At 43.3% G+C, this 21,922-nt stretch overlaps 1 protein-coding gene across 3 annotated transcripts in view; it reads right to left on the bottom strand.

Annotated features, from left to right (window-relative positions):
- Positions 1-21,922, bottom strand: part of LOC118389632 (contactin-4-like) — a 229,512-nt gene that overhangs the window by 83,962 nt on the left and 123,628 nt on the right. The window lies entirely within an intron of this gene.

Raw genomic sequence — 21,922 nt, forward strand, 5'->3', positions numbered from 1 at the left:
GTAACATGACCAAAAATAATGGTTTTATTGATGCAAAAGTGCGAGAAAACAAATTCATTTGGGGAATGCGTAAGGGATAGGCCTACTTTCTAAGGGACGATGGGCTTGAGCTCAGATCGTCACAAAATACTGGGTTAATTGTATTGTAAGTAAATGTTAAAATAACTCTCACCATGATGGTAAAAATAACAATACAACAATCATACCCTGATGAAGACAGCTTGTCTGTCGAAACATTTCTTATTCGGTTATTCAATTATTGCATCTGAGCTCCTAGAGTGGGTTGCTCTACTTTTATTTTTCAAATGTTCTACTCCGCTCGCCAGCACCTCGACTAAACAGGTGTGCATTACATTCGCCTCCACAAAATTAACAATACAACATATAGTATACAGTACATTTGTAGGATCACAGGACAAGGCAGGATCTCAGATCTGCTATGATTCACAGGATAACGAGCATCATGTTGGCTGGTAACTGTCAGGTGGGTCTCTCCAGTCATTTTCTTACTGTAAATGTCAGCATCTTTTTAATGTCACATCTTTTGTGGTTTGAGTCTTTCAAAAAGAACAAAACACACATTTTGAAGAGTAACCTTTGAAATAAACACTTTGTTTGGCTATTTGTCTGGTGATTCAGTAACTTTATGTGCCCAGAGACTTTGGTTCCTTAGGCCAAAATGATTCACAGAGGAGTACATTTAAAATTTAAAAAATCATTTGTATGCGTGACTGAGGCAACTGAAATACTGTACATTCTTGAAAAACCTTTCCCATTCTGCATCTTTTGTAGTGCTTTGTGTTAATCCAAGCTCACTGTTTGAACGTTTCATAAGCACCACCAGCATAATCATCATTATCACCACCATCATCATCATCGTCGTTGTCGTCGTCGTTAGCGTCATCATCATCACCATCATCATGTAATTTAAAAGGTATAGAAAATCAGTGGTGATCCCATCTGCATTGCTTGCTGTCTGCTTTCCTTGCTGTTTGGGGTTTTAGGCTGGGTTTCTGTATTGTATCTGCTGATGTAAAAAGGGCTTCATAAATACATTTGATTACACAAGCAGTACCCTACAGCTAAACCATACTTCTAGGTTTCGATCTACTGCAAAGAACAAATGATAGACAGAGCCAGTGTAAAACGCATTGTGATTCGTGACAGTTTGATCTCAGCTGGGGTACTTATCAAGAACACTGCTTTCAGGGTCATGTTGTTTTTTTCTGTTGCCGAGCTCTCGTTTGAAGCTTTCAGGGACAAATGATTATTTCTGAATGTTCTGACATTCTAATCAGTGGAGGGCGGCCTGAGTTTTCCAGGCCTTCTAATTGACAGGCACGTACCTTTTCCCGCTGAGCCTAATCAAACCCATTCACTTGTTAGCTGCTTGGTAATTAAACAAAACAGTCTTGAAGGATTCCTCCTTTACCCTTTCTATCTGCCTGGTCATTTATCACAGCAGGCTTCAATGCATGATGCAGCTCACTCACTGTTAGGAGCAGGTATAGGCTACAGCATGAATCAGAGCAGGCCAATCAGCCTCTTCAGAAGTGTATTTTGGCAGAGTCCTGAGGGTATTAGAACACAGAAGGTGATGGCACAGCAAGCGGAGAGGAGGGGAAAGGACAACAGAGACATGGAACATTCTGCTCTCCAAGGCAGGACAAGGCATATTGTTTTGGCTCGTTTCCTCTCCAGTGCTCATGGGTTGTGCTTGCACCTGCTCACACAAGTGTTTACTACTCATAAGTTTAATGGTGACTACAGTATGGGATAATAAATAATGGCAAGAAAATATAATGATAATGCAGTGTTGAACAAGGCTAGGAAACATGACTGAAATATATTCAGTTATGTTACTCACCAGCACTACCAGCATTACCAGCATTACCACCAGGAATACAACTTTCCAGAATCGGATCCTTTATTTCTCACCCTGCAGAGCAATTGAACTGAATCCAGAGGCCGACCAAAAACACAGCCGGCGGAGGAGAGGTACTCGGAGTAGTCTTCTAGTCCGACTTCGGAGGCGCACACACCATCCACCGCTTCCAAGTATATTACTCGCTTATGTTCAATCTCTGGGTAATAAAGTTGACGAGCTCAGGGTGAGGATTTCCTTCTAGAGAGACATCAGGAATTGTAACATACTCTGTTTCATGGAAACATGGCTCTCTCAGGAAATACTGTCTGAGTCCGTCCTGCCAGTTGGGTTCTCAGATCATCGTGCAGGCAGGGATAAATATCTCTCCGGACGGGAGATGGTAACTATAATCCGTTACGTTACCAGCAAAAATATTGTAATCAGATTACCGATACTTTCGAAAAACTAGATGATTACTTTAAGGATTCATCTATAATTCAGAAAGCATGTTTGCAATTTGTTTTGGACACTTTTCTGTTTTCTCAATGACATTCAAATCAGCATCGGAAAAAGGCGAAAGTTTAAGTTTGTTCCACCTGAGCAAGTCTAACCACAAGTCAGAGACCACTATGATGACACACCAAATGTATATTTGATAGATCGCGGGAAAAGAGCAGGAATAGGCTTTTGTAGGTTACTGTCCAAGCTATGTCTTCCAATGGTGCGACTGCTGCTGGAATCCAAAGATTATCCTACTTGAATAAATGCTTGGAGTTAAGGATGACAGCAGTGATGTAGTCTACGGCAATACGGATATCACTTATTATTGATATTTACATAGCGCATTCATGTGAATCTAGCTATTTGCGCCTTACAGATTGTGGTTGTTGTGGATGGCTGTTCACAAATCTAAATGTGTATTTGAACCCAATAATGCTGCTTTCTCATCTAGCTATTTGCGCCTTACAGATTGTGGTTGTTGTGGATGGCTGTTCACAAATCTAAATGTGTATTTGAACCCAATAATGTTTGAATTCTAGATGTCTAAACTGCCTATCAATCATCAATGAAAAATGCACTGTTCCAACAGCTGCATAGTGCGGATCCAAGCATATTGAATTAAAGTGGGGCTTTTATTGCTCAATCTAATTCATGCTGATAAAAATAATCCATTGACTAATGCTCCAACTTGCACACTTTTGATGGATTTAAAGGGGCAATCTGTAGGTGCTACATCCATTTTTGGATTTATAAATTATATATATTTTTTTACATTTTTAAATTTTACCTTTATTTAACCAGGCAAGTCAGTTAAGAACATATTCTTATTTTCAATGACGGCCTGGGAACAGTGGGTTAACTGCCTGTTCAGGGGCAGAACGACAGCTCGGGGGTTTGAACTCGCAACCTTCCAGTTACTAGTCCAACGCTCTAACCACTAGGCTACGCTGCCGCCCCATATACAGTACCAATCAAAAGTTTGGGAACACCTACTCAAGGGCTTTTCTTTATTTTGTAGAATAATTGTGAAGACATCAAAACTATGAAATAACACATAAGGAATAATGTAGTAAGCAAAAAAGTGTTAAATAAATCTAAATATATTTTATTGTAGACAGCTTTGCACACTCTTGGTAAAGCATGCCATTCCATGAGCGCAGCATTTATTTTTAAACTCGAATCAATGAGCCCAATCAGTCCTCCGTGACAACAAAATCATAAACAACAGAATAGGGCTGGCCAATAAGTCCTTAGTTCTGGGGTCATTCTCAGGTAAAACAAATTGGCTAATCTATACTTCCATATTTCCAAGTCCTATTCTTGAAGATCAAGGGGTATAACATTTTTTGGAATGACTGGAATTCTGATAGACTTAATTTATACATATTATACTTAATAATACATAATTTAATCGTATTATTATATGTAGTAGAAAGCGATGGATTAGAATAAGCCTACATAACCAACCCATAAAGTAACATTTAAAATCAATATATGGCCAGCTATGTAAACTTTAACATTGATTTTATCCTGCAACAGTTGCCGTTCAATTGGTAACATACATTTTCATCTTCTTCTAATGCCTCTTAAAGGGAAGGTAATCTAAAAGTAACGGAATGTAATCAGATTACGTTACTGAGTTTGGGTAATCCAAAAGGTACATTACTGATTACAATGTCAGGCAGGTAACTTGTAACTGTAATGGATTACATTCAGAAAGTAACCTAGCCAACCCTGCTCTCCGGGAAGAAGAAGGGTAGGGGTGTATGTTTCATGCTTAATGACTCGTTTTGTTCATCTGACCTAGAACACCTCACAATCAAATGTCGACCGTATCATCTACCAAGAGAATTCCCTTCGGTTATAGTCACAGCCATGTATATCCCCCCTCAAACTGATATCACTAAGAACTTCACTGGACTTTATGCTAAATGGAAACCACATATGCTGAGGCCACATTTACAATAGCTGGGGATTTTAACTAAGCAAATTTGGGAGAAAGGCTACCGAATTTTATCAACACATGGACTGTAGTACTCGCGCTGCTAAAACACTCGACCACTGCTACTCCAACTTTCGGGGTGCCTACAACCCTCCCCGTCCTCCTTTTGGCAAATCTGACCACGACTCCATTTTGCTATTCCCTTCCTATAGGCAGAAACTCAAAAAGGCAGTACCCGTGCTAAGGACTATTCAACGCTGGTCAGACCAATAGGAATCTACACTTCAAGATTGTTTTGATCACGGGGACTGGGATATGTTTCGGGTAGCCTCGGATAATAACATTGATGAACATACTGATTTGGTGACTGAGTTTATCAGGAAATGTATAGGAGATGTTGTACTTGTGTTGTTGAACCTACCCCAACCAGAAACCATGGATAGATGGCCGCATTTGCGCAAAACTGAGAGCGCAAACCACCGCATTTAACCATGGCAAGGTGACTTTGTGTATGGAAGAATACAAACAGTGCAAGGCAATCAAACAAGCAAAACGTCGGTATAGAGTCGCAATTCAACGGCTCAGACACCAGACGTATGTGACAGGGTCTACAGACAATCATGGACTACAAAAGGAAAACCAGCAACGTCGCGGACACTGACATCTTGTTTCCGGAACAAGCTAAACATCTTATTTGCCCGCTTTGAGGATAACACAGTGCCACCGACGCGGCCCTCTACCAAGGACTGTGGGATCTCCTTCTCTGTGGCCAATGTGAGCAAGACATTTAATAATTTTAACCCTCGAAAGGCTGCCGGCACAGACGGCATATCTAACCGCGTCCTCAGAGCATGTGCAGACCAGCTGACTGGTGTGTTTACAGACATATTCAACCCCCAGTTCGCTGATCCTCAGCACTGTGCCCCCACAAGGGTGCGTGCTCAGCCCCCTCCTGTACTCCCTGTTCACCCATGACTGCATGGGTGTGGATTTCCATTGTCAAATCACGCCTCCAACTCAATCATCAAGTTTGCAGACGACACAACATTAGTAGGCTTGATTAACAACAATGACAAGACAGCCTACAGGGAGCAGGTGAGGGCTCTGGGAGTGTGGTGCCAGGAAAATAAACCTCTTACTCAATGTAAACAAAACAAAGGAGATGATTGTGGACTTCAGGAAACAGCAGAGGGAACACCCCCTATCCACATCGACACGACCTCAGTGGAGAAGGTGGAGAGCTTCAAGTTCCTCGACAGTGTGTTGAAGAAGGCACAACAGCACCTCTTCAACCTAAGGAGGCTGTAGAAATTTGACTTGGCACCTAAAACCCTCACAAACTTTTACAGATGCACAATTTTACAGATGCACTGCCCGCAACTGCAGGGCTTTTCAGAGGGTGGTGTGGTCTGCCCAATGCATCTCCGGGGCCAAACTACCTGCCCTCCAGGACACCTACAGCACCTGATGTCACAGGAAGGCCAAAACAATCATCAAGGACAACCACACTAGCCACTGCTTGTTCACCCCGCTACCATCCAGAAGGCGAGGTCAGTACAGATCCATCAAAGCTGGAACCAAGAGACTGAAAAACAGCTTCTATCTCAAGGCCATCAGTCTGTTATGTAAGGACATCTCTCTCAGCAGACAAAACGTTACAAACAGCTAGCAGCCAAGTAGATTGGTTACGAAAGTCAGAAAAGCAATAAAATTAATCGCTTACCTTCGATGATCTTCGTATGTTTGCACTCACGAGACTCCCAGTTACACAATAAATGTTCATTTTGTTCCATAAAGTTTATTTCTATATCCAAAATACCTCCATTTGGTTGGAGTGTTTATGTTCAGAAATCCACAGGCTCGAGTGGTCACGACCCGGCAGACAAAGATTCCAAATAGTATCCAAACGTTTTTATAATCAATCCTCAGGTTGTTTTTAAAATATATAAAGGATAATATTTCAACCGGGACTGTAGCTTCTTCAATAGGAGAGAGAGAGAAAATGTCTGCTCCAAGCTGTAGCGCATGTAAAACGCTGCTGGCACCCAGCCATCCAATGACGCGATGTGACCTTTCTCGCTCATTTTTCAAAATAAAAGCCTGAAACTATGGCTAAAGACTGTTCACACCATGGGGAAGCCAGAGGAAATTGAATCTGGTTGATATTCCTTTAAATGGAGCGAAGGCAGGCAATGGAAGAGAGAGCTTTCAGGAAAAACAGCACTTCCGTTTGGATTTTCCTCAGGTTTTCGCCTGCAATATGAGTTCTGTTATACTCACAGACAATATTTTGACAGTTTTGGAAACTTTAGTGTTTTCTATCCTAATCTGACAATTATATGCATGTTCTAGATCCTGGGCCTGAGAAATAGGCAGTTTAATTCGGTACGTTTTTCATCCAAACATCAAAATACTGCCCCCTACACTCAACAGGTTAAATAGCACATTAAAGGCTGCTGCCTATATACATAAACTTGAAATCACTGGCCACTTTAATAAATGGAAAACTTGTCAATTTAATAATTTTTTACATATTTTGCAATACTCCTCTCATATGTATATAATGTATTCTATTATATTCTACTCTATCTTAGTCTACGCCTCTCTGACATTGCTCGTTCATAAATTTATATTTTCTTAATTCCATTCCTTTCCTTAGATTTGTTTGTATTGGGTATACAGTATGGTGTGAAATTGTTCGATATTACTTGTTAGATATTACTGCACTGTCAGAGCTAGAAGCACAAGCATTTTTCCCTACACCCACAATAACATCTTCTAGACACGTGTATGTGACCAATAAAATTTGATAGATAATGGATTTCCATTAAAAATCCTATTTTCCCTAACTCCTTAACCCTAAACCTAACCCTTAACCAAAACCCTAACTCTAACCCTAACCCTGATTTGTGAGCATAAAATTGCCTTTTTCCTTGTGGGGACTGGCAAAATGTTGCTACTTGTCAGACTTGTCCATATTTTACTATCCTCATGAGGACTTTAGGTCCCCACAAGGGATAGACTTCTGGTCCCCACAAGGATAGTAACACCAAACACACATGCTAATATAATGTGCGACTTAGTATTTTTATACATGACCCTAAGCATGATGGGATGTTAATTGTTTAATTAACTCAGCAACAACAACTGTGTGGAAGCACCTTTCAATATACTTTCGATCCCTAATTTACTCAAGTGTTTCCTTTATTTAGACAGTTACCTATAGATAAAGCATTCTGTAGCGTGTGGGCATATTCTAAGAGATGATACATTTGAGAAGAGAGGAGTTTCCACTTTGAGGAGTCCCCCGAGGGGCTTGAGAGATGCTGACAAATTATGGTGCTGTGTGTATCTAGACTGCTGGGCTTGCACAATACTTTGGAGAAGTCACAATGAAATGAAGAGATCTGCAAAAACAGAGACCAACAAGTATATCGTAAATAATCTGTGAAAATGTAAAAATTATGTAAGAAGGCATAATAAAATCTGTCATACTTTGAGACAACACAGCTGTGTCGTAAGCCTCCAATACAGAGCACAGCATACAATTAATTATTGTCACACTCAGGGAAAATAACATACTGTATGACTGAAGGAGGATTTTTTCGTAGGATTTTGTAGGATTTTTTATGAATTTATTTGCAAATTATGGTGGAAAATAAGTAAGCTCTCACAGACCTGTAACTTCTTCTTTAAGAGGCTCCTCTGTCCACCACTCGTTACCTGTATTAATGGCACCTGTTTGAACTTGTTATCAGTATAAAAGACACCTGTCCACAACCTCAAACAGTCACACTCCAAACTCCACTATGGCCAAGACCAAAGAGCTGTCAAAGGACACCAGAAACAAAATTGTAGACCTGCACCAGGCTGGGAAGACTGAATCTGCAATAGGTAAGCAGCTTGGTTTGAAGAAATCAACTGTGGGAGCAATTATTAGGAAATGGAAGACATACAAGACCACAAATAATTTCCCTCGATCTGGGGCTCCATGCAAGATCTCGCCCCGTGGGGTCAAAATGAACACAAGAACGGTGAGCCAAAATCCCAGAACCACACGGGGAGACCTAGTGAATGACATGCAGAGCGCTGGGACCAAAGTAACAAAGCCTACCATCAGTAACACACTACGCCGCCAGGGACCCAAATCCTGCAGTGCCAGACGTGTCCCCCTGCTTCAGCCAGTACATGTCCAGGCCCGAGAGCATTTGGATGATCCAGAAGAAGATTGGGAGAATGTCATATGTTCAGATGAAATCAAAATAGAACTTTTTGGTAAAAACTCAACTCGCCGTGTTTGGAGGACAAAGAATGCTGAGTTGCATCCAAAGAACACCATACCTACTGTGAAGCATGGGGGTGGAAACATCATGCTTTGGGTCTGTTTCTCTGCAAAGGGACCAGGAAGACTGATCCGTGTAAAGGAAAGAATGAATGGGGCCATGTATCGTGAGATTTTGAGTGAAAACCTCCTTCCATCAGCAAGGTCATTGAAGATGAAACGTGGCTGGGTCTTTCAGCATGACAATGATCCCAAACACACCGCCCGGGTAAGAAGCATTTCAAGGTCCTGGAGTGGGCTAGCCAGTCTCCAGATCTCAACCCCATAGAACATCTTTGGAGGGAGTTGAAAGTCCGTGTTGCCCAGCAACAGCCCCAAAACATCACTGCTCTAGAGGAGATCTGCATGGAGGAATGGGCCAAAATACCAGCAACAGTGTGTGAAAACCTTGTGGAGACTTACAGAAAATGTTTAACCTCTGTCATTGCCAACAAAGGGTATATAACAAAGTATTGAGATAAACTTTTGTTATTGACCAAATACTTATTTTCCACCATAATTTGCAAATTAATTAATTAAAAATCCTACAATGTGATTTTCTGGATTTATTTTTTTCGTTTTGTCTGTCATTGTTGAAGTGTACCTATGATGAAAATTACATGGCAAAATCTTGCTTGTTTGTAGGTGACCAAATACTTATTTTCCACCATAATTTGCAAATAAATTCATTAAAAATCCTACAAAATGTGATTTTCTGGATTTTTTAAAAATAATTTTGTCTCATAGTTGAAGTGTACCTTCAATGATGAAAATTACAGGCCTCTCTCATCTTTTTAAGTGGGAGAACTTGCACAATTGGAGTACTTTTTTTTGCCCCACTGTATCTCATTTACATAAGAATTCACACCCTTTGTAGAAGCACCTTTGACAGTGATTACAGCTGTGATTCTTTCTGGGTAAGTCTCTAATGAGGTTTCCACACCTGGATTGTGAAACATTTGCCCATTATTCTTTTCAAAATTCTTCAAGCTCTGTCAAATTGTTTGTTGACAATTGCTAGACAACCAATTTCAGGCCTTGCCATACATTTTCAAGCAGATTTAAGTCAAAACTGTAACTCGGACACTCAGGAATATTCACTGTCTTCTTGGTAAGTAACTACAGTGTCTGGTGGAAAGCCGACTGAACCAGGGTTTTCTGTAGGATTTTGCCTGTACTTAGCTCCAGTCCTTAACGATTACAAGTATAACCATGATGCAGCCACCAGTATGCTTGAAATAATGGAGAGTTGTACTCAGTAATGTGCTAATTTGCCCCAAACATAACACATTGTATTTGGGACAAAAAGTGAATTGCTTTGCCACATTTTATTCAGTATTATTTTAGTGCCTTGTTGCAAACAGGAATATTTGGAATATGTTTATTCTGTACAGGCTTCCTTCTTTTCACTCTGTCAATTGGGTTAGTATTGTGGAGTAACTACAACATTGTTGATCCATCCTTGGTTCTCTCTTGCCACAGGAATTGAACTCTGTAACTGTTTAAAGTCACCATTGGCCTCATGGTGAAATCCCTGAGCGGTTTCCTTCCTCTCCGGCAACTGAGTTTGGAAGGATGGCTGTATCTTTGTATTGACTGGGTGTATTATACACCATCCAAAGTGTAATTAATAACTTCACCATGCTGACTGGAATATTCAATGTCTGCTTTTTATTTTAATTTTACCAATGGGTGCCCTTCTTTGCAAGGCATTGGAAAACCTCCCTGGTCTTTGTGGTTGAATCTGTGTCTGAAATTCATTGCTCAACAGATAATTGTATGTGTAGGGTACAGAAATGACGTAGTCATTAAAAAAGTATGTTAAACACAATTATTGTAGACAGAGTGAGTCCATGCCATTTATTAAATGAATTGTTACTCCTGAACTTATTTAGTCTTGCCATAACAAAAGGGTTGAATACTTATCGGCTCAAGACATTTTAGCTTTTAATATGTAATTAATTAGCAACAATTAAAATCAAACATTATTCCACTTTGACATTATGGGGTAAGGTCAGTGACAAATTTTTTTTTAAATTTAAATCTAAATTTAATCCATTTTAAATTCAGGCTGTAACAACAAAATGTGAAAGAAATCAAGGGGTATGAATACTTTCTGAAGGCACTGTACTAGCACATCCAATCACATGGCATAATTGGGCATCTCTAAATTCTTCCCAAAACACAAAAATCACAATGAAAAAAATATATATAATATGTTGATTCATCATCAAAGTGCTAGTGCAATGGTGTAATTATTCCCTTCAATGGGCATCCAGATTATAGAATATAAATAGTGCTTAATGACAAATGATTGGATATGCTTACACACACATTGCTTTATTTGTGTATTGCTTACACATGCCATCCTTTATGTGTGTATTATTGTCAGTGTTCTGAGCCAACAATTAAAAGCCAACCAACCTCTTGGCTTTGTTCAGAGTAATATCTACACACTGCAAGACGGCAGGCCTCTGCACATTCTACACTGAACCCAGTTGTAGAGCCCCCTGGGATCCCCCTGTGGAGTCAGCGTGCTATAAAAACAATATATATTCATCTAAACATAGGGAATAATTAAGACACGGGTGAACAACATGTGCAGTGTAGGCCTGCATCAACAGACAAAACAACCCATCTATCATTACAATAGAGTTGCTAAGGTGTATTATAAGGACATATCAGTTAATCAGATACTGAGATTCTGAGTTATGAGCTCTATCAATGTTAATACTGCCGTGTTAATTCTGAGGAGGGGGGAGTTGTGTTTGTATCTTCATCATGCATTATCAGTGTCAATGCTTTAAATTAATATTAATCATACATGTAAAGTTTACTGTGACAACAATATGCATTTTTAATTACCGTGCTACAAAAACAGGCAAGAGCATCCTGGCGTGAACGATGAACAAACTTTAAACAAAGAGGTTACTAATAGCCATGTTCAAAGTTTAATATATCCACAGATGCAAGGAGGATGCGATACGTGTGGAGCTGTTGGATAACCCATGGAGGGGTTATCCAACAGTCAATGTCCACTGATTCATAGAACTAGGGTCTCCTCCAATAGACTGCCGGTCCGCACTGCTGAAAACAAAGAAAAACACCCCCTGAAAGTACGCCACTCAAATTGTGTTAAAGTGCAGTGCTCCCAAGTTTGCTCCAGGCTACAAAAATGATCCTCCTCCCTACATTCTGTTCATGTACATGAGTAGACAGAGTGCACATGCCCTGTGTTCTCAAAGCCTGGGGTCTTAGGACAAAATGAACCAGGGGATACACAATGCAGCATCCCTTTTCTTAGTGGATGCGCACAAGTGATTTCAGTCTTGAGTGCCGCTAAAAGGTCTCTCTCCATTAGAAAATGGAGGTCAGCTGCATCCGGTCCAGGACTAAACACAGTAGTTGAGTAATACAAAGACCAAGGCTAGGTCACACAGGCAGCCCATTAATCTAGTGTGTTTTAAGAGAGAGCGGAAGTGACAGCCTTTCAGCCTCTCTGGCTTCTCTGACTGTGGGAGCCCGGGTGAAGATCATTTGACTCTCCACTGCCCATTTCTGGAAACACTAGCAGCACATTCAGCAAACAGAGAGTATCGTAACATCATCATTAAAAGACCATTTCAACAATGCTAATAATGTAATGTGTCTGCTCCAAATCACTGTGTTTTCTTACATGATTACAACACATCCCCAGCCTGTTCCCAATACTAGAACATTGGCCTGTCAAAACAGGAAGTGCATCAGTAGAGACACATGCTTCAAGAGGGCCACCATTGTTCCTGTTCCCAAGAAAGCTAAGGTAACTGAGCTAAACGACTACCGCCCCGTAGCACTCACTTCCGTCATCATGAAGTGCTTTGAGAGACTAGTCAAGGACCATATCACCTCCACCCTACCTGACACCCTAGACCCACTCCAATTTGCTTACCGCCCAAATAGGTCCACAGACGATGCAATCTCAACCACACTGTACACTGCCCTAACCCATCTGGACAAGAGGAATACCTATGTGAGAATGCTGTTCATCGACTACAGCTCGGCATTCAACACCATAGTACCCTCCAAGCTCGTCATCAAGCTCGAGACCCTGGGTCTCGACCCCGCCCTGTGCAACTGGGTACCGGACTTCCTGACGGGCCGCCCCCAGGGGGCGGGGGTAGGCAACAACATCTCCACCCCGCTGATCCTCAACACTGGGGCCCCACAAGGGTGCGTTCTGAGCCCTCTCCTGTACTCCCTGTTCACCCACGACTGCGTGGCCACGCACGCCTCCAACTCAATCATCAAGTTTGCGGACGACACAACAGTGGTAGGCTTGATTACCAACAACGACGAGTTGGCCTACAGGGAGGAGGTGAGGGCCCTCGGAGTGTGGTGTCAGGAAAATAACCTCACACTCAACGTCAACAAAACTAAGGAGATGATTGTGGACTTCAGGAAACAGCAGAGGGAACACCCCCCTATCCACATCGATGGAACAGTAGTGGAGAGGGTAGTAAGTTTTAAGTTCCTCGGCATACACATCACAGACAAACTGAATTGGTCCACTCACACACACAGCATCGTGAAGAAGGCGCAGCAGCGCCTCTTCAACCTCAGGAGACTGAAGAAATTTGGCTTGTCACCAAAAGCACTCACAAACTTCTACAGATGCACAATCGAGAGCATCCTGGCGGGCTGTATCACCGCTTGGTACGGCAACTGCTCCGCCCACAACCGTAAGGCTCTCCAGAGGGTAGTGAGGTCTGCACAACGCATCACCGGGGGCAAACTACCTGCGCTCCAGGACACCTACACCACCCGGTTTTACAGGAAGGTCATAAAGATCATCAAGGACAACAACCACCCGAGCCACTGCCTGTTCACCCCGCTATCATCCAGAAGGCGAGGTCAGTACAGGTGCATCAAAGCTGGGACCGAGAGACTGAAAAACAGCTTCTATCTCAAGGCCATCAGACTGTTAAACAGCCACCACTAACATTGAGTGGCTGCTGCCAACACACTGTTTCAACTCCAGCCACTTTAATAATGGGAATTGATGGGAAATTATGTAAAATATATCACTAGCCACTTTAAACAATGCTACCTAATATAATGTTTACATACCCTACATTATTCATCTCATATGTATACGTATATACTGTACTCTATATCATCTACTGCATCCTTATGTAATACATGTATCACTAGCCACTTTAACTATGCCACTTTGTTTACATACTCATCTCATATGTATATACTGTACTCGATACCATCTACTGTATCTTGCCTATGCTGCTCTGTACCATCACTCATTCATATATCTTTATGTACATATTCTTTATCCCCTTACACTGTGTATAAGTAGTAGTTTTGGAATTGTTAGTTAGATTACTTGTTGGTTATTACTGCATTGTCGGAACAAGCACAAGCATTTTGCTACACTCGCATTAACATCTGCTAACCATGTGTATGTGAAATTTGATTTGATTTGACAGGCAGCTCCAAACTCAGCCTGTGTGCAGCTCTGCCTATGCTTGAATCTGGCTTGGCAGGCTGTGTCGTTCCTGATCTGCACCCACCCGTCTCGCTGCCTGTCTCTCTTCTGCTGACGAGCAGGAGCAGGTGGGCTCTGGATGCAGACATTGACCTTCGGCAAAAAAGAACAGCCAATGTCAAAATATCATTGTTATTCTATAATGTCGCAAAATTGGTAATGATAATGTTAATTTAAATGACCACTTCAATCCATACCACAAGATCCACAAATGAAATTTGATGCTTCTGATTTAAAACCACATCAGCAAAGTATTAGTCTGTGTTATTGAACCTCAGTGTCTTTGACATAAAAGCATACTGATACTGCAAAAATATCAGATATATATTTTAAATTACAAGATCACTTATAAGCAAATGACTCGAAGATGTAGGTTGATAAGATATGTTTGGCCATTGGCTGCCCATCTCATTATGTCCTGGGCTAGACAGGCCTGAGTGTATGATGAGCAAATATAATGTAGATGTTAAATAGATCAGAAGCATAGTGATGACATATTTAGATATGAGAAATATTATAGCAAAAGCATAAAATATTTAGATCAGAGAATATTATTACAAAATCTTAAAAGATTTAGATCTAAGGAATTTTATTGCAAAAACATACAAAAACCCTGGGATGTATAATTGTTTATAAAGTGGTTGGTTTTGAGCCCTGAATGCTGAATGGCTGAAAGCTGTGGTATATCAGGCCATATACCACAGATTATTTTTACTGCTCTAATTACATTGGTAACCAGCTTATAATAGCAATAAGGCACTTCGGGGGTTTGTGATATATAGCCGATATTTGTATTTGTATTTATTAGGGATCCCCATTAGCTGCTACCTTTGCAAAGGGCTGTGTTCAAGCTGCGTTGCTTCGTCCTTAAGAACATCCCTTAGCTGTGGTATATTGGCCATATACCACGCCCCCTCGGGCCTTATAGCTTAAGGAGTTATTAATCATATCGAGAGCTTCCACTTAATCAAAGCTTTTCCAATACTGAACTGCAAACAAACTGGCCAAATCTGAAGGCACATAAAGTAATAGATTGGAGACACAAGGAATCCAATGTGTTCCTGCCTCACCTACTTTCTAGGCTGCTACTGTACACCACAACATTTAATAAAACACTATGCACCACACAGAAAAGCAATGAGTGAAAGCAGTGCACTCCAATAAAATTAAAAGCACAGGAATCATGATGGGCTCTATAATTTGTTTTATTTGTTATTTTATTTAACCTTTATTTAACCAGGTAGGCCAGTTGAGAACAAGTTATCATTTACAACTGTGACCTGGCCAAGTTACAGGAAAGTAGTGAGACAAAAACAACAACACAGAGTTACACGTAAATAAATGTACAGTCAATAACACAATAGAAAATAAAAATAGAAAAATATATGTAAAGTGTGTGCAAATGTAGAAGAGTAGGGAGGTAGGCAAAAAATAGGCCATAGATGTGAAATAATTACAATTTAGCATTATTACTGGAGTGATAGATGATGTGCAAGTAGAGATACTGGGGTGCAAAAGAGCAAGAGGGTTAGTAATAATATGGGGATGAGGAAGTTGGGTGTGCTATATACAGATTGGCTGTGTACAGGTACAGTGATCGGTAAGCTGCTCTGACAGCTGATGCTGAAAGTTAGAGAGAGAGAAATAAGTCTCCAGCTTCAGTGATTTTTGCAATTCGTTCCAGTCATTGGCAGCAGAAAACTGGAAGGAAAGGCAGCCAAAGGAAGTCTTGGCTTTGGTGATGACCAGTGCAATATACCTGCTGGAGCGCGTGCTACGGGTGGGTGTTGTTATGGTGACCAGTGAGCTGAGATAAGGCAGGGCTTGACCTAGCAAAGACTTGTAGATGACCTGGAGCCAGTGGGTTGGGAGATGGGTATGTAGTGAGGGCCAGCCAAAGATAGCATACAGGTCGCAGTGGTAGGTAGTATATGGGGCTTTGGTGACAAAATGGATGGCACTGTGATAGACTACATCCAGTTTGCTGAGTAGAGTGTTGGAGGCTATTTTGTAAATGACATCACCGAAGTCAAGGATCGGTAGGATAGTCACTGTTACGAGGGTATGTTTGGTAGCATGAGCGAAGGAGGCTTTGCAGCGAAATAGGAAGCCGATTCTAGATTTAATTTTGGATTGAAGATGCTTAATGTGAGTCTGGAAGGAGAGTTTACAGTCTAACCAGACACCTAGGTATTTGTAGTTGTCCACATATTCTAGGTCAGAACCATCCAGAGTAACGATGCTAGTCGGGCGGGATGGTACGGCCAGAAATCGGTTGAAGAGCATGCACTTAGTTTTACTAGCATTTAAAAGCAGTTGGAGGCCACAGAAGGAATGTTGTTTGGCATTGAAGCTGGTTTGGAGGTTTGTTAGCACAATGTCCAAAGAAGGGCCAGATGTATACAGAATGGTGTCGTCTGTCGTCTGTGGTGGACCAGAGAATGACCAGCAGCAAGAGCAACATGTTTAATATATACAGAGAAAAGAGTTGGCCCGAGAATTGAGCCCTGTGGCACCCTCATAGAGACTGACAGAGATCCGGACAACAGGCCCTCCGATTTGACACACTGAACTCTGTGAAGAAGTTGGTGGACCAGGCGAGACAGTCATTTGAGAAACCAAGGCTGTTGAGTCTGCCAATAAGAATGTGGTGATTGACAGAGTTGAAAGCCTTTGCAAGGTAGATGAAGACGGCTGCACAGTACTGTCTTTTTTTTTTTTTGGCGGTTATGATATCATTTAGGACCTTGATCGTGGCTGAGCTGCACCCATGACCAGCTCGGAAACCAGATTGCATAGCGGAGAAGGTACGTGGGATTCGAAATGGTCGGTGATCTGTTTGTCAACTTGGCTTTCGAAGATTTTAGAAAGGCAGGGCAGGATGGCTACAGGTCTATAACAGTTTGGGTCTAGAGTGTCTCCCCCTTTGAAGATGGGGATGACCGCGGCAGCTTTCCAATCTTTGGGGATCTCAGACGATACAAAATTCATAGTAATAGGGGTTGCAATCATTTCGGAGGATACTTTTATAAAGAGAGGGTCCAGGTTGTCTAGCAGAGATGATTTGTAGGGATCCAGATTTTGCAGCTCTTTCAGAACATCAGCTGTCTGGATTTGGGTAAAGGAGAAGTGGGGGAGGGGGTATTGGGCAAGTTGCTGCAGGGGGTGCTGAGATGTTGGGGCAGCCAGGTGGAAAGCATGGTCAGCCGTAGAAAAATGCTTATTGAAATTATTAATTATAGTAGATTTATCGGTGGTGACAGTGTTTCCTAGCCACAGTGTAGTGGGAAGCTGGGAGGAGGTGCTCTTATTCTCCATGGACTACTTTCCAGTGTCCCAAAAAATGTGGGAATTAGTGCTACAGGAACCAAAATTTCTGTTTGAAAAAGCTAGCTTTAGCTTTCCTAACTGACTGAGTATATTGGTTCCGGACTTCCCTGAAAAGTTGCATACCGTGGGGGCTATTCGATGCTAATGCAGAACGCCACAGGATGTTTTTGTGCTGGTCAAGGGCAGTCAAGTCTGGGGTGAACCAAGGGCTATATCTGTTCTTAGTTCTACATTTTATGAATGGGGTATGCTTATTTAAGATGGAAAGGAAAGCACTTTTGAAGAGCAACCAGGTATCCTCTACTTATAGGATGAGGTCATTATCCTTCCAGGATACCCGGGACAGGTCGATTAGAAAGGCCTGCTCACTGAAGTGTATTAGGGAGTATTTGACAGTAATGAGGGGTGGTCGTTTGACCCATTACGCACAAGGGCAATGAGGCAGTGATCGCTGAGGTCCTGATTGAAGACAGCAGAGGTGTATTTAGAGTGCAAGTTGGTCAGGATGATATCTAAGAGGGTGCCTATGATTACGGATATAGGGTTGTACTTAAACCCTAAATCCATGTTCATTGATAATTTGTGTGAGATTGGGGGCAAATCTTAGATTGTAGGATAGCTGGGGTGTTAAGCATGTCCCAGTTTAGGTCACCTAACAGTACAAACTCTGAAGATAGACAGGGGGCGATCGATTCACTTAAGGTGTCCAGGGCACTGCTTGGGGCTGAAGGGGGTCTATAACAAGCGGCAACGGTGAGAGACTTGTTTCTGGAAAGGTGGATTTTTAAAAGTAGAAGCTCGAAATGTTTTGGCATAAACCTGGATAGTATGACAGAACTCTGCAGTAGATTGAAACTCCACCCCCTTTGGCAGTTCTAACTTGTCGGAAAATGTTATAAATAGGGATGAAAATTTCAGGATTTTTGGTGGACTTCCTAAGCCAGGATTCAGACATGGCAAGGACATCAGGGTTGGCGGAGTGTGCTAAAGCAGTGAATAAAACAAACTTAGGGATGAGGCTTCTAATGTTAACATGCATGAAACCAAGGTTTTTACGGTTACAGAAGTCAACAAATGAGAGCGCCTGGGAAATGGGAGTGATGCTGGGGGTTGCAGGGCCTGGGTTAACCTCTACATCACCAGAGGAACAGAGGAGGAGTAGGATGAGAGTACCGCTAAAGGCTAAAAGAACTGGTCGTCTAGTGCGTTCGGAACAGAGAGTAAAATGAGCTGATTTCTGGGCTCAGAAGAATATATTCAAGGCAACATTTACAGACAAGAGTATGGTAGGATGTGAGTACAGTGGAGGTAAGCCTAGGCATTGAGTGATGATGAGAGAGGTTTTGTCTCTAGAGATACCATTTAAGCATACTTCCGGCGCCGACAGAGATGGCCGCCTCGCTTCGCTTTCCTAGGAAACTATGCAGTTGTTTTTTTTTTTTACGTGTTATTTCTTACATTAGTACCCCAGGTCATCTTAGGTTTCATTACATACAGTCGAGAAGAACTACTGAATATAAGATCAGCATCAACTCACCATCAGTACGACCAAGAATATGAGTTTCGCAACGCAGATCCTGTGTTCTGCCTTTCAACCAGGACAACGGAATGGATCCCATGCGGCGACCCAAAAAAACAACTCCATAAAAGAGGGAAACGAGGCGGTCTTCTGGTCAGACTCCGGAGACGGGCACATCGTGCACCACTCCCTAGCATTCTTCTCGCCAATGTCCAGTTTCTTGACAACAAGGTTGATGAAATCCGAGCAAGGGTAGCATTCCAGAGGGACATCAGAGACTGTAACGTTCTTTGCTTCACGGAAACACGGCTCACTGGAGAGACGCTATCGGAGGCGGTGCAGCCAGCGGGTTTCTCCACGCATCGCGCCGACAGAAACAAACATCTTTCTAGTAAGAAGAGGGGCGGGGGCGTATGCCTTATGGCTAAGGAGACATGGTGTGATCAAAGAAACATACAGGAACTCAAATCCTTCTGTTCACCTGATTTAGAATTCCTCACAATCAAATGTCGACCGCATTATCTACCAAGAGAATTCTCTTCGATTATAATCACAGCCGTATATATTCCCCCCCAAGCAGACACATCGATGGCTCTGAACGAACTTTATTTGACTCTTTGCAAACTGGAATCCATTTATCCGGAGGCTGCATTCATTGTAGCTGGGGATTTTAACAAGGCTAATCTGAAAACAAGACTCCCCAAATTTTATCAGCATATCGATTGCACAACCAGGGGTGGAAAAACCTTGGATCATTGTTACTCTAACTTCCGCGACGCATATAAGGCCCTGCCCCGCCCTCCTTTCGGAAAAGCTGACCACGACTCCATTTTGTTGATCCCTGCCTATAGACAGAAACTAAAACAAGAAGCTCCCACGCTGAGGTCTGTCCAACGCTAGTCCGACCAAGCTGATTCCACACTCCAAGACTGCTTCCATCACGTGGACTGGGATATGTTTCGTATTGCGTCAGATAACAACATTGACGAATACGCTGATTCGGTGTGCGAGTTCATCAGAACGTGCGTTGAAGATGACGTTCCCATAGCAACGATTAAAACATTCCCTAACCAGAAACCGTGGATTGGCAGCATTTGCGTGAAACTGAAAGCGCGAACCACTGCTTTTAATCAGGGCAAGGTGACTGGTGTAACGATCTGAGTGTAATGGGTGAGGAGTCAAGCGCAGGAAGCAGAGAGTTCAGGTGAGTGCTATTTTAATGCACCGACAAACGGCGAACATAAGCCAACCCTCACGAACACACAGGGCGTAATGAACACACAAATGCCCCCAAACAGGGGGACTTAAACGGTCTAGGGAAAACCCACAAAATGGGAAAAACACAAAACCCATAGACATGCACACAAGTACACTAAAACAGATGTTCACAATAATTAATCCCGCACAAGGAACTCTGCGGGCCGGCTGACTAATAAAGCCTACTACCTAATTCAAAACAGGTGCACTCAATCAACACATAAGGAGGGGGAGGAAATAATCAGTAGCAGCTAGTAGGCCGGCGACGACGACCGCCGAGCGCCACCCGAACGGGAAGGGGAGTGTCCTTCGGTCGGAGTCGTGACAGTACCCCCCTTGACGCGTGGCTCCCGCAGCGCGCCGACATCGGCTTCGAGGTCGACCCGGAGGACGAGGCGCAGGGCGATCCGGATGGAGGCGATGGAAATCCCTCAACATTGACGGATCCAAAATGTCCCTGGTGGGTACCCAGCACCTCTCCTCCGGACCGTACCCCTCCCAGTCCACGAGGTACTGCAGGCCCCTCACCCGGCGTCTCGAGTCCAGAATGGCCCGTATCGTATACGCCAGGGACCCCTCGATGTCCAGAGGGGGAGGAGGGACCTCCAGTACCTCACCGTCCTGTAGGGGACCAGCTACCACCGGCCTGAGGATAGACACATGAAACGAGGGGTTAATACGATAATAGGAAGGGAGTTGTAATCGATAACACACCTCGTTTATTCTCCTCAGGACTTTGAACGGCCCTACACACTGCGGCCCAAGCTTCCGGCAGGGCACGCGGAGGGGTAGGTTTCGGGTCGAGAGCCAGACCCTGTCCCCTGGTACAAACACGGGGGCCTCACTGCGGTGGCGGTCAGCACTCCTTTTCTGCCGTACACTAGCCTGTTGAAGGGATTCCTGGACGGCCCTCCGGGTCTCTTTGGAGCGCTGCACCCATTCCTCCACCGCAGGAGCCTCGGTCTGGCTCGGATGCCACGGTGCCAGGACCGGCTGGTACCCCAACACACACTGAAAGGGGGACACATTAGTAGAGGAGTGGCGTAGTGAGTTCTGGGCCATTTCAGCCCAGGGGATGTATGTCGCCCACTCCCCTGGCCGGTCCTGGCAGTACAACCGCAGAAACCTACCCACCTCCTGGTTTACTCTCTCCACCTGCCCATTACTTTCGGGGTGATAACCGGAGGTCAGGCTGACCGAGACCCCCAGACGCTCCATGAACGCCCTCCATACTCGGGACGTGAACTGGGGGCCCCGATCAGAAACGATGTCCTCCGGCACCCCATAGTGCCGGAAGACGTGGGTGAATAATGCCTCCGCGGTCTGTAGGGCTGTTGGGATACCGGGCAATGGGAGGAGACGGCAGGACTTAGAGAACCGATCCACAATCACCAGAACCGTGGTGTTGCCCTGAGACGGAGGAAGGTCGGTCAGGAAATCTACCGATAGATGTGACCATGGCCGTTGTGGAACGGGGAGGGGTTGTAACTTCCCTCTAGGAAGGTGCCTAGGAGCCTTACTCTGGGCGCATACCGAACAGGAGGAGACATAAACCTTAACGTCCCTAGCCAAGGTAGGCCACCAATACCTCCCCCGAAGGCTCCCCACTGTCCTCCTCACCCCAGGGTGACCCGAGGAGGGTAGGA

Source organism: Oncorhynchus keta, chromosome 10 (assembly GCF_023373465.1).
Source record: "Oncorhynchus keta strain PuntledgeMale-10-30-2019 chromosome 10, Oket_V2, whole genome shotgun sequence".
Classification (NCBI taxonomy): Eukaryota; Metazoa; Chordata; class Actinopteri; order Salmoniformes; family Salmonidae; genus Oncorhynchus; species Oncorhynchus keta.